This window comes from Gigantopelta aegis, chromosome 10, assembly GCF_016097555.1.
Source record: "Gigantopelta aegis isolate Gae_Host chromosome 10, Gae_host_genome, whole genome shotgun sequence".
NCBI classification, from domain to species: domain Eukaryota; kingdom Metazoa; phylum Mollusca; class Gastropoda; order Neomphalida; family Peltospiridae; genus Gigantopelta; species Gigantopelta aegis.
In genome coordinates this window covers 13,044,107-13,058,391 of record NC_054708.1, presented here as the reverse complement: position 1 = coordinate 13,058,391, position 14,285 = coordinate 13,044,107, and the positions used below count along the sequence as shown (strand labels likewise).

Genomic DNA, 14,285 nt, shown 5'->3' with positions numbered 1-14,285 from the left:
TACGGTATGTTTAAATTATTATTATTATTATTATTATTATTATTATTATTATTTTAAGATTCTGTTTTAGGGGAGCTCGGGGGAAGGGGGAGGTAAATGTATTTAATACAAATGGAAATCCGCGCTTGAAAATATTCATTTAATCGGGGATAAGATGAGAAATATTAGTAATTTTCTTGCTTCTTGTTCTGTCTGTTTTTTTCTGCATTTTTTGTCTTCTGTCATTGATAACGTAAGGCCTTAGGGTAAAAATTGCAATTATTGGTTAGCGAGGGAGATTTAATATGTCATGCCGGATTATTTCGCGTAGAAATGTTCTTTGGACTGATGACGTCATGAAGACATTTCTTCACCACAAGGTGGGCCATTTTCATTTTACCCTCGCCTTTTACGCGGAACAATTCCCCGTCTGTCGTAAAGCGATTGAAATCCCGGATAGTTTTCTGTTGATGCTGATCAGGCTGTCACCGACATTGATTGAACAGTCACAAACCTTCAACCGTTCGCTTTCCTTCCTTTGCAGGTTCTCCAACTAAATGGTCTCACGACAAAGAGAGACGTCCGAAAACAGAACACAGCCCCACAACAACAACAAAAACAAAAACGCCAGGTTCGCGGCATCTGGAAGCGAATAACGCGACCTTCGCAGGGATTTATAAGTGGATTAATTAGCAGACGCGAATAAGGTAAGTGGTTTTATTGTATGGGAGCTTATAGAAACTTGATGGTTTTTGATTTGGGGAAATACAGTCAATTTTGGTTGGATTTCTCAACGTAATTGGTAAAATTGACGAGGTCGTTGCTTGATTTTATTGGAAATCTAGCACTCAGGTTTATAGCTAATATCCCACTAGAGTTGGTGAGACATTCCGCTACTTAGGGAGGCGTGTTGGTAAACACCCGTCTGTTTACATTACAGTGGTCAAGACGCTTTGTAAATGGGCTCTTCAAAACGATTTCAAGCGTGATATCCAGAAATCGACTGTAAACCAGTATGAGTATCATCCAAGCCCTTAGGAACGATATATGAAGTGGGAAGGAACGAGTTGGTTTAGGGGCATACTCTCTGCGAAATTTATTTCTTTAGATGCCGTCAATCGCGATTTTTGTAACATATGGCAAGCAAAATAGCAATATTTTTAAAGCGACAGATCCTAGTTTTTGTACACTACGGCGCATTTTTCACTATTAGAGCAGTTTTTGATAATTGAAATCAGACATTACTCCGATTTTATTGTTTACATTATTCATTTCCATACATTCTGGTGTTTCTAATACCACAAAATGTTGGGGGGTTTTCATATTTAAAAAAAGGCACGTACCTCTGAGAAGTAACTGTTACGGAGACGAGTTCGTATATTTAATTGGATATTTCTCCTTTTTAAGTTTCAGGATCGTGTTTCACTCTACTGTAACTTTTATCAAAATGTGTTACAGGTTTGTAGACTAACCAATTTAGTGGTCATTATCTCGGGTTGAAACTAGGGTCTGCGATTTTAAAGATTATTTATATATATATATATATATATATATATATATATATATATATATATATAGTCTTACAACAGCAACATATCGTATGTTTCTTCAGTGGAGAACAATGCCCTCTCCCAAAACTACCATCCTCGGTTCCTAAGGGTCCGCCATCTCGTTGAACATATGGCTACTTAGATTCAGGGTTGTTTTTGTAGTAGGGGTCTAAACTAACAGTCAGCGTGATTCCTTATTCAGTGATGTAAGACGCCTTTGATTCCTTTAATAAAACCGGCCTCTGTGGTTCTAAAATCAGCTTTATGGTTAATGGATGCTAAGTTTCAATCCAATATTGTTGTATATTCCGGGTATTGCAAGTCAATGTAGAAGAAGCAGAAGGCACTCTGCAAAACTAGAGAGACGTTCCGTGTGACGACCAGGGGACACATTATCCCAACATATTATATTCAAGTGCCTCTTTTTCTGGCTTTTAAAACAATTCATGGGTTGCCCTTTTCATGAGTTGGTCCATGTGTCTTTTTTTCTCATAGCCTCCCCCCCCCCCCCCCCCCCCCCCAACATATTTTCGGTTTCCGCCTCTGAAGGATATGAATGGTAAACAATTGAAAATATGTTTTGGTATATTATGTTCCACAAAATTATCATGGATTAAATATATACTGAACATATGGTATCTAAAACATCTCGAGTATATTGCATGTTGTTAAGAAACAGAAGAACAGATATCTGTTAGTATTTCATTTAAACCTTTTGATGGCAACATAGAGCCTGTTTTAAATATAGCTATTTTATTTTGTTATTGTTATATGGAAGAGAAAATATGTGGACTTAAAGAGACCTGGGGCCTAATTCACAAAGCTCTCTTGGGCTCTGCTAGACAAAACAGTATCCTCTTTGCAAGTCTTTTAGCATTGCCCTGTGAGAAAGAAAACATTTGCAAAGTACCTCAATATTAGTACAGGATTTGATTTACTTCCTGCATCCTCATCTGGTTACCTCAGTCCGCGAAAAGCAATTTTACTTTAACACGGTTCATACACCATTTGGAAGACAAAATTCAAGCACTTTGTAATCACTTTTCACTATAAAATTACAGTTTTCAAGGTTTTTGCAGTCTTCATATTCAAATGATAACACTTGGTCTCATATATGTTTCATCAGTATTTGTAACACAATGTCTAACCATCTTCCGTATTTGTGATAAAATGACACTGATTAGCAAAAAGTTGTCAATAATATCAGCAGACAATGTTTCGAATTACAAGAAAATCAACTTTAGAAAGATAAATTTTAATATTTATATCCAGAGATATGCAATTCAAGCACTTTTTACGATGTTTGTTTTTTCCCAAATTAAAGCACGTTTCATGGGTTTGGAAAATTTCAACGGTTTTTCATTACGACTACTCAAATTCATGCTCTTTTCAAAATTGTATGAATCCTGTTACAAGAAAATCAAATACATTTTGAGCTTGGTTGATATGCACCTTATATATCACTTTTATTAGACAAAATATAACATCACCACCATTGGGAATTGATTTGGCGTAAAACAACCTAATAAATGATTTATCGTATATATTTATTACGAGGGCGAGGAATGATAAACTTAATAATCTTCAGTTGGCCTGTATCATTTGTGTGTCATTCTTCTTCGTAAGGGGCGGGATTTAGCTCAGTCGGTAGAGCGCTCGCCTGAGGTGCTTTAGTCGTAGGATCGAACCACGTTAGTGGACCCATTCTCTGATTGAGTTGTTCCCTTTCCAACTAGTACACAAAAACGGGTTTATCAAAGGCCGTGGTATGTGATGTCCTGTTTGTGGAAAGTGCAAATAAAATCTCTATTGCTATTAATGGAACAATATGGCGGGTTTCCTCTCTAAGACTATAGATCAAAATTACAAAATGTTTGACATCCAAAAGCCCATGATGAATAAATCAATGTGCTCTAGTGTTGTTGTTAAACAAAACCAAGAAAACAAATCTTCTTTGTATTCTTCCTTGGTATATACTACATGTATATCCTTTCTGTGAGATGTTGCCTATAAAAGATATTGCTGCAATCAAAAAGCGTAGCCCATTGCGTACCGGCAGCGGGTTTCCTCTCCATTATCTGTGTGGTCCTTAACCACATGTCCGACGCCATATAACCATAATTAACATGCGCAGAGTGTGTCATTAAATAAAACATTCCTTCTTTCCTTTCATAGATATATTTAGATATATTTAGATATATTTCTTTTTCTCCCTATTTGTTCTCTTTTTAAAACATATTTCTTCTTCCTTCCTTAGTATATATATTTTTTTCTTTTCCACATTCTAACCTATCCATGGTGATTAGGAATGAAGAGAGGATCTTTGTTTACTTCCATCACATATAGTTATATTCTAAACGCCAATGCCTCGATGAGCAATTTTGTGGAGGGCTCCCAATATTACATGCCAAATTTGAAGATTCATGCTGATAATGGAACATTTATAACGATCGCGGGGAAATTTCTCCTTTTTTTCCCCTCTCAAAATATAATAACATATTTGCGTCAGATTGCGGATTAATCTCATAAAAGTTTGTGACGTGACGTCAGGAGGCAGTGAAAAGAAGACCTGTTGTCTCATAAAAAAGAAAAAGAAGACTTGCACTTAAATAATCGAAGAAGATATCATTTACGAGTGAAAGGACGCGGGGAACCGCTTCAAGAAGTAGTTCAAAGTTTCTTCACAAAAATTATAAAATGAAAATTAAAGAAATGTTAGGTATTTTTTTAGGTTTAAAAAAAAAAAGAAGCATGTTAGACATTCCATTTTCATCATTAATGGCTTTCAGAAATGGAATGTGATTATTGACATTTGGACCAAATAATGAAATAAGCCTAATGCATGTACTGCGCCACATGGGTTACTCGTTTCACTTTTCAGTTGGCAGCAAAGAATCTGTTATAAGTTTATTATAGGCATAAATACTACAAGTGTCTGCACCAAGCCGTCGACTGTTGTTCACTAGATCACTGTTATAAGTTTATTATAGGCATAAACACTACAAGTGTTTGCACCAAGCCGTCGACTGTTGTTCACTAGATCACTGTTATATGTTTATTATAGGCATAAACACTACAAGTGTCTGCATCAAGCCGTCGACTGTTGTTCACTAGATCACTGTTATAAGTTTATTATAGGCATAAATACTACAAGTGTCTGCACCAAGCCGTCGACTGTTGTTCACTAGATCACTGTTATAAGTTTATTATAGGCATAAACTGTTGTACACTACAAGTGTCTGCGCAAGCCGTCGACTGTTGTTCACTAGATCACTGTTATAAGTTTATTATAGGCATAAACACTACAAGTGTTTGCACCAAGCCGTCGACTGTTGTTCACTAGATCACTGTTATATGTTTATTATAGGCATAAACACTACAAGTGTCTGCATCAAGCCGTCGACTGTTGTTCACTAGATCACTGTTATAAGTTTATTATAGGCATAAATACTACAAGTGTCTGCACCAAGCGTCGACTGTTGTTCACTAGATCACTGTTATAAGTTTATTATAGGCATAAATACTACAAGTGTCTGCGCCAAGCCGTCGACTGTTGTACACTAGATCACTGTTATAAGTTTATTATAGACATAAATACTACAAGTGTCTGCACCAAGCCGTCGACTGTTGTTCACTAGATCACTGTTATAAGTTTATTATAGGCATAAATACTACAAGTGTTTGCACCAAGCCGTCGACTGTTGTTCACTAGATCACTGTTATAAGTTTATTATAGGCATAAATACTACAAGTGTGTTGTTCACCACTGTTATAAGTTTATTATAGCATAAATACTACGTTTGCACCAAGCGTCGACTGTTGTTCACTAGATCACTGTTATAAGAATTTATTATTTTGGTGTTTTCTTCAGAACACCATTATTTGAAATAACATAACATATTGTTTTACTATTAGAACCGTGATTGCACCAAGATTATCTATTTCCGTCGCACTGTTTTTTGGTCATCCTGGGTTTTTAATATCACAAAATGATCACGTGCCTGAGAAAGTACAATTATGGAGTCGAGTTTTAGTCTATTTTTAGTATTTCACCATTTCACATCACAATGTTTCACAATGTAACTTTATCCAAATGTGTTACAGGTTTGTTGATTAACTAAACATAGTGTTAATTTTCACGGGTTGAAACTGGGGTCTGTCCCTTTAAAACGTTTGGGTGTCAGCTATAAATAAGTATGAAATTTGGCACATGTAATGAAATCAATTTGCAGCGTAGCGATATGGCGAGGGTTTTCAAAAATCTATTTTATTGCTTATATCCCATAAATGATTATTTATAAGAGATTTAGCCATTGTTGGAAGTTTTTTTTCCAGTGTTACTAGTACACATGTACAGTATATAGAGAAGTAGAACTAGTAGATTTTTTTTCTATGGCTAGCGAAGTTTGAAAATCACTGATCCCATGGCTGATTGAATTTGAGAAAATTCTAAAAAATTCTATATGTTTTGTTTTTAATAGTAATTTGTTTTTGTAATTTGGGAAGGTTAATAGTTGGTCTGACATAAGTCGCCGTAGTCACCTGATCCGCCCCCCCCCCCCCCCCCCCCACCACCACCACCACCCCGTTGAGCTGTAAAAACTTACTCTAAGCTGGAGTTGGTCCTGGGAACCGAACCCAGTACCTGACAGTTTTAAATACAATGACATGACCTCTGCGCCATCAAGTGATAAAGCGCATGCCTGATGCACTAACGATGTAGGATCTATCCCCGTCAGTAGCCCATTGGTTCATTTTTCGTTCCAACTGGTGGAACAAAGGCCTTGGTATGTACTATCCTGTCTGTGGAATGTTTCATATAAAATATCCCTTGCTGTTAATCGAAAAGAGTAGTCCATAGTGTGGTGGCAGCGGGTTTCCTCTCCCATTACCTATGTGGTCCTTAACCATATGTCCGGCGTTATATAACCGTAATTAACACGTCGTACGTCGTTAAAATAAAACATTTCTTTTTTCCGTCCTTACATATGTCCTATTCTAGATAATAATATATTGAGTGCGTTACTAAATAACATATTCCTTTCTCACTGGCATAGCCAGGATTTTATATTAGGGGGGGGGGGGCAACCCACACCATCTATGTATGTATGTATGTATGTATGTATGTATGTATATATGTATGTATGTATGATTTTGTAAAAATTTAAGTGTTTTTTAAAAAAAAGGTTTGATTTGGAGGTATGACCCCCGTAGTACCCCCCCCCCCCCCCCCCCCCCCACCACCACCACCACACCTCTCGGCTACGCCACTGTCCTTTTTTATATCTTTCTTTCTTTATTTCGAGGCATTTATAATCCACCTGCATAGAATATTTACACATTATTATTTATTAACTGTCCCCATCATGATTAAATCTGTGGAACTTTATACAGTTAACGCCAGCCGGATCTATTTTGTCCAGCACGGCGTCAACTTTATACAAAAACAAGCAAATGTGATCGTGATTGGGGAGTAAGTAGCCGGTAATGACATGCAAATGAGATGGGAAATTTTCATTTTGCCGCATGCATTTCTCTCATTTCCATCACTATTCCATATATTGAAATATTACAGATTGCAGCGAGCTACAACAAATCATTTTAGACCACAGTGGTAAAGTGCATGCCTGATGCGTGGTCGGTCTAGTATCGATCCCCGCCCACTGGGCTATTTCTCGTTCCAGCCAGTGCACCATGATTGGTATATCAAAAGCCGTGGTATGTGCTATCCTGTCTGTGGGATGGTGCATATAAAAGATCCCTTGCTACTAATGGAACAAATGTAGCGGGTTTCCACTCTATGACTGTGTCAAAATGACCATATGTTTGACATCCAATAGCCGATGATTAATAAATCAATGTGCTCTAGTGGTGTCGGTAAACATAAAACAAACCTTTTTCAACCAATATAATATAAATCTGCACGAGATATAGTTCAAAGGGAGTTTGTTAGTTGTTTAGTTGTTTAGTATGAATAACTTCTGTGTTAACAAGTAATGTATTTGACTTGGCATTTAAAGTATTTTTATAGTGTTTTGACCATTGTTAAATAACGTTGTTTGTTTGTTCACAAAGAGACCCCAACACTTGTTTCAAGACGTAATGCAACGTAATTAACATGCGCAGACTTTTGTGCCGCGCAGACTAAGGTGATATGAGTGTGTGTATCACATCACGAAATAATGATTAAAAAATAATTAGGGCCTACATTAATTTGGAAAAAAGGGGTCGTACTTTAATATCTGAACTATAGGTAACTAGGGGTTGGGGCAGTACAAAGAATAAGGCACGCAAATGTAGGGTATTTTCCAATTAGACAAACAAACGAAAAAAAAGAGGATGAAACACAACAATGAAATTAGCCCAGTATTCGAGCTGTTTGCCCATGAGAAATAAGAGCCAACCGTTTGTTCCCAACGCTTGCTAGCCTGGTTTTTACGCTACACATTAAACCGATTAACTCTTAAGGAACTACTGTAATGTTGGTGCTACACCAACCACCTAAAGCAGATCGACGCGGATTGATGCGCTTGAATACGGTTACTTCCACTTGTTGCCACACCAAATTCGCTTACGAAGCGCTACGATGCGCTTCGGAGCGCTATGAATCCATTCCAGTTTAGGTGGGTTCTATTTATGACGTCACGTCTTACGAAAACAATACAGGTCATTCACATCCTCCATTTTGCAGATTACTATTGTATTTTGAAGGTAAAGGAAAACTGGATGACGTCATATGGAAGCAAAAAAACAGGTAAAATACCTGACGTCATATGAAAGCAACAGAACCCTCATGTTACATGAGGACCATATTTGGTGCAGCACGTTCCAAAGCGCGTCACTGCGCTTTCGTGGCCGGTGTGCCAACGGCGTCATGATCAACTTCCAGTTCATTTCATTTCAACTTATTTTCATGCTTATATCCAATAAAGGTTCAAGCACGCTGTCCTGGGAACGCACCTCATCTATCTGGACTATCTGTCTAGGACATCGGATTAATTATTAGTGGTTAGTGAGAGAAAGGAGGATGTAGTGCTCTTATACCAACCCACTGAGTGGTTAGAACTCGCTCTGGCTGGTCGCCGGTGCCGGGTTGCCATGTCTGACGGCTTAACCACGACACCGCCGAGGCCGGTTCAAAGCGCATCGATGCGCATTGGCGAAACCGTATTTGGTGTAGTAGCACCAACACAAGTTACAAACGTTTTGAGAAATACGGTTGGCTGAACATACGCAAGAACAACGTGTTTGTATTTAAAGAGGACATAGCCATGACAATGTACAATATAGTTAAAATAAAAATAAATTGTTGGCTGAATAGAAAGAAAGAAAGAAAGAAATGTTTTATTTAACGACGCACTCAACACATTCTATTTACGGTTTTATGGCGTCAGACATATGGTTAAGGACCACACAGATATTGAGAGAGGAAACCCGATGTCGCCACTTCATGGACTACTCTTTTCGATTAGCAGCAAGGGATCTTTTATATACACCATCCCACAGACAGGGTAGTACATACCACGGCCTTTGATATGCCAGTCGTGATGCACTGGCTGGAATGTGAAATAGCCCAATGGGCCCACCGACGGGGATCGATCCCAGACCGACTGCGCATCGAGCGAACACTTTACCACTGGGCTGCGTCCCGCCCCCTTGGCTGAATAGATTATTAGTGAATAATATGTGCAGATCTTGTTCGATGCAATCCTGCAAACTCAACAAAGTTACCTTATTTCTTTTTTTAAAAACAATTATATAAAAAAATCTAAATAATAAGATTTCAAAGGTACTGACCCTAGTTAATAGTAATAGGCAATGTAAAATATGTGCGACTAACGTAGGATTTACGTGTTCCTTTCTATTAATCTCTCTCTCTCTCTCTCTCTCTCTCTCTCTCTCTCTCTCTCTCTCTCTCTCTCTCTCTCTCTCTCTCTCTCTCACAGAGAGAGAGAGAGAGAGACCTTCTCCCTCCCCCCCTCCCCCCCCTCCCCCGTCAAAACCAAGGTGCTTTTGCCGATCTTGGTTTCAGCAGTTGTTCTAAGTGTGTTTTATACGAAACAGAATAGGTGAGTAGCTTGGAAACTAGGGTTAGACTCATCAGTGACCTTAATGGAAATAGGAATGAGCACATAAATAGAACATAATTACCCCCCCCCCGATACAAACACACACGTCATTCCTGACGTCAACGCCTCATTTAAATAGCTCGGCAGACTTCGGGCGAACTGTACGAGCACATTCGTTCCTCTGGAGTATACTCTTGACAAACTGGGCGACACAAGTAACGCTATTCGATATAACAAGAGTAGGCATCAAGACTGAAGATAAATCTGAGTTCCTGACGTCACAAGCGTGGCTGACCAACTTATAAGGGTGTGACTCGTGCCTAGACTAAAATAATTTTGGGGGGAGGGAACTGGGACAAAATTACACATAAAAGAAAACTGAACTTGTTAGCATTGATGGAGGAGGTCAACGTATCTTGCCATTGCCCTACCTCCACCGCCACTTCCACACCATCCAAGGCCGTTGGAAGCTTTAAAGCCTGTCAGGCGACTGTCTGACCATTCTACAGTCTATTTTAATTTAAAGAAAAAGCGTACCTCTATAGTGTCGTTAACCCAACTCGAAATGGAATATCGTTTTCGAAACATAAATAATCTCTGTTTCAAAATGTTCCAGGATACAGCAAAAAACATCTACTTAAAACACAACATGGTTACGGGGGAGTGTGTTTGTGGGGGAGGGGTTTTCATTATCTCACGTCGTCTGTGCGTCATGGAGTCAAAATAGACCTTGCCAATAATGTTTAGTGTCCTATACGGACCTGTTCTCCCCAGTACAGCACCGGTGTTATTAATATCTCTGGGGATGTGAAAATACACAAGCAACGAACAAAGTGTTTTGAATAATTTCATTAATGTCACGAATTTCGTTAACGTAAGATGACATTTCCTAGTTTGTCGCTAAAATATTTATATTATTCCAGAATTTCGAGGAGAAAAAGTACATACGAGTACCTAAGAGAATACTCGAATATTGTCAGTCATCTTGCAGACGACAATGCTAACATGTTGTTGTTGTTGACCACCCTGGACGTTAATCAAGAATATTGTCAGTCATAAACAATAACACAAGGCGCATTCCACTATCTTGCAAGCGACAATGCTAACATGTTGTTGTTGTTGACCACCCTGGAAGTTAATCAAGAGTATTGTCAGTCATAAACAGTAACACAAGGCGCATTCCACTATCTCGCAGACGACAATGCTAATATGTTGTTGTTGTTGTTGACCACCCTGGAAGTTAATCAAGAATATTGTCAGTCATAAACAATAACACAAGGCGCATTCCACTATCTTGCAGACGACAATGCTAACATGTTGTTGTTGTTGTTGTTGACCACCCTGGAAGTTAATCAAGAGTATTGTCAGTCATAAACAATAACACAAGGCGCATTCCACTATTTCGCAGACGACAATGCTAACATGTTGTTGTTGTTGTTGACCACCCTGGAAGTTAATCAAGAATATTGTCAGTCATAAACAATAACACAAGGCGCATTCCACTATCTTGCAGACGACAATGCTAACATGTTGTTGTTGTTGTTGACCACCCTGGAAGTTAATCAAGAATATTGTCAGTCATAAACAATAACACAAGGCGCATTCCACTATCTTGCAGACGACAATGCTAACATGTTGTTGTTGCTGACCACCCTGGAAGTTAATCAAGAATATTGTCAGTCATAAACAATAACACAAGGCGCATTCCACTATCTTGCAGACGACAATGCTAACATGTTGTTGTTGTTGTTGACCACCCTGGAAGTTAATCAAGAATAGAAATAAGACATTTAGACCTAAACACACCGAAGATGGGTCTGGTGAGTCTGGCAGTATGAACAAAATAGCGCATGTCCTTTATCGTCTGCTGCCAGATCTGTTTTCCCGCCAAAAGAGACTTGGTGTGTTTTGTTTGATTGAAAACATATTTTATTACATTACATATATATATATATATATATATATATATATATATATATATATATGTAATGTAATAAAATATGTTTTCAATCAAACAAAACACACCAAGTCTCTTTTATATATATATATTATATATATGTATGGTATGTATGTATGTATGTATGTATGTATGTATGTACAAAAGGAAAGGGCACACGTTTTCACGAGGCCCTCTCCTGTGTTTTGTTTACTCGTATGTTAAGTAGTTCTAGATATGACGATGTTAAGTAGACTTTGTTCATCAGTGATGTATCCTTTTGGGTAAGCTGATTATTCGTCTTGTTAACAGACTGTGTCGTTCAATAATCGTTTCCCCACGGTAAATGCGTTCTCGTGTTAACGTCATCTTCAATCAATGCCGCTGAACTGACGAACAGGGCTGATGTAATTCAATGTATTGAGGTGCCACGCACATCTGCTGTGACATCTTATTACAACGGCGAACAGTTAGTTATGCTAGCCTTAGACTTCCAACTGTCACGACTTCTACGACTGTTTGGTTGCTAGTCTGAGAACTCTTACAACTCGATTCTCGTCGTATAACTCCTTAGTTGTTAATCTGAGCGCACCCACGTTTCAACCCGTGAAAATGGACATTACGTTTGGTTAATCTACAAACCTGTAACACATTTCAATAAAGTTACAGTAAAGTGAAACAAGAGTCTGTAACGCTGAAATGGTGAATATTCTTAATCTACTTAATGCAAAATACAAACAAAAGCACAAATTTAATCAACTTTAAATTAGAAGATCCTAAGTTTCAACCCGTGAAAATGGACTCTATAAGTTTGGTAATCTACAAACTGTAACATTTTTGGATAACGTTACAGTAGAGTGAAACAACTTCGGTTTGAACAGAATTTTGTTTGTAACATGTTACAACGGTACATTGCAGACCTCGACTTGAAAAACATTGGGGGTATTGATTAATTATTGCTCCTTCATTTCATTTAATTTAATTTCAACTTATTTTCGTGCTTGTATTGCCAATTAAGGTTCAAACACGCTGTCCCTGGGCACACCTAAGCTATCTGGGCTGTTTGTCTCGGACATGATGTTAGTTGCTAATTGTTACTGGTTAATGAGAGAGACGAGGGTGTAGTTACATTACACCTAACGACCGAGTCGTTAAAACACGCTCTGGGTGGGGGCGGGTACCGGGCTGCGAACCCTGTACCTACCAGCCTTATGTTCGATAGCTTAATCACGAATCTCTCGAGGCCGGTATCGCTCCCTCGATTATGGAGAAGACATTTAGGATATTGCTATATTGATACCATATGGTAAGAGGAGCTAAAATTATTCTACTTGAACTCGGCTCAGGTGAGTGATAGCCCCCCCCCCCCCCCCCCTGCTAGTGTCAGACTACAAACTGTCACGACGGAGTTGGCCAACTCCACGGTCTCACGATTTCTACGACTGTTCAGTTGCTAGTCTTCAGAATTTTGGAAATTGCTCGTCTTGTTTCAAAGTGAGACGTAAAAACGATATAGTAATACTACGTAGCCTTTATACTTCGAAGAGCTGATCACTGTGATAATGATGATGGTGATGGTGATGGTGATGATGATGATGGTGATAATGATGATGATGATGATGATGCTAATGGTGAGATTATTAAAGGCACTTGTACAACTCGATTCTCGTCGCATACAACTTCTACGACCGATTAGTTGTTAATCTGAGCGCACCCGTCCTAAGTCGGGAGTTGATGAAATTATTACAGCGCTACCGTCGAGTTGGCCAGCTCCGTCGCGACAGTTGGTAGTCTAAGCCTAGCATTTGCACTGTAAACCAAGTTACCGGAGCGTGGTTCTAGGTTTATTTATGCCACTAATATCTGAACCACTAACGAGACACCGGGCCTTGAAGCAACGTGATCCACTCCGAAGCAAATGAAGTGAGAATAAGCAGCGATTCTGTCTGAATTCGTCTTTTAAGAAGGCCATTTTGCATTGCACGTCCATATAATTCCAAACTGTAATGACATTTGTGCAATACAAGTCTCGATTGGCCAATTTTGTGCACGTGGCGTAAAAACGTTTAACAGACATTTCACGAACGTCACAAATGCATTACTTTCGATTACCTTTCACGGAAATAGGAAGCAATCGGTGAATCGAAAGCTTGAGTGGCTTCTAAACGTCTACAGAATATAAAGCAAAGGCCTTGCTGTGCTTGTGCTTCATTAAGTCTACTCGAAAAGTGCGCTGAAGTTCGTAATTCGCAACCCTGTTATAAACGTCAGTTTGCGAGAGGCTTGTTTTTAAAAAAAATGTCAAGATCGACGCGATTCTAATTTTGTCAGGTGAAAATTGCTTTAATGTGCTTCAAATGCTGCCAAGAGCAAATATTTATACACACCAGTCGTTAGCGTGTGGCGTTTAGCGCAATAGGTAGAGCGCTCGTCTGAGATTGTCAAGTAGTATGATGGAACCTCTTCGGGAGACGCATTATTTGTATTTGTTCATCCAAATCATTGCCTCACGACTGGTATATCACAGTCCGTGGTATGTGTTTTTTTGTCTGTGGGATGGTGAATATAAAATATCCCTTGCTACAGATGGAAACAAAATGTAGCTGATTTCCACTCTAAGAATACGTCAGAATTACCAAATGTTTGACATCCAATAGTTGATGATTAATAAATCAGTGTGCTCTACTGGTGTCTTTAAACAAAACAAACTTTAACTTTAAATCTATTTTCGTGAGCGTAGTTCACGATTTA

General features: G+C 38.6%; 1 protein-coding gene across 1 annotated transcript in view; it reads left to right on the top strand.

Annotated features, from left to right (window-relative positions):
• Window positions 1–532: 532 nt before the first annotated feature.
• LOC121384434 (guanine nucleotide-binding protein G(o) subunit alpha-like) overlaps window positions 533–14,285 on the top strand; it is a 137,678-nt gene continuing 123,925 nt past the window's right edge. Inside the window, exon 1 of the mRNA XM_041514831.1 lies at window positions 533–686. The gene's annotated coding sequence lies outside the window, so the exon portion shown is untranslated. The remainder of the gene's footprint in view (window positions 687–14,285) is intronic.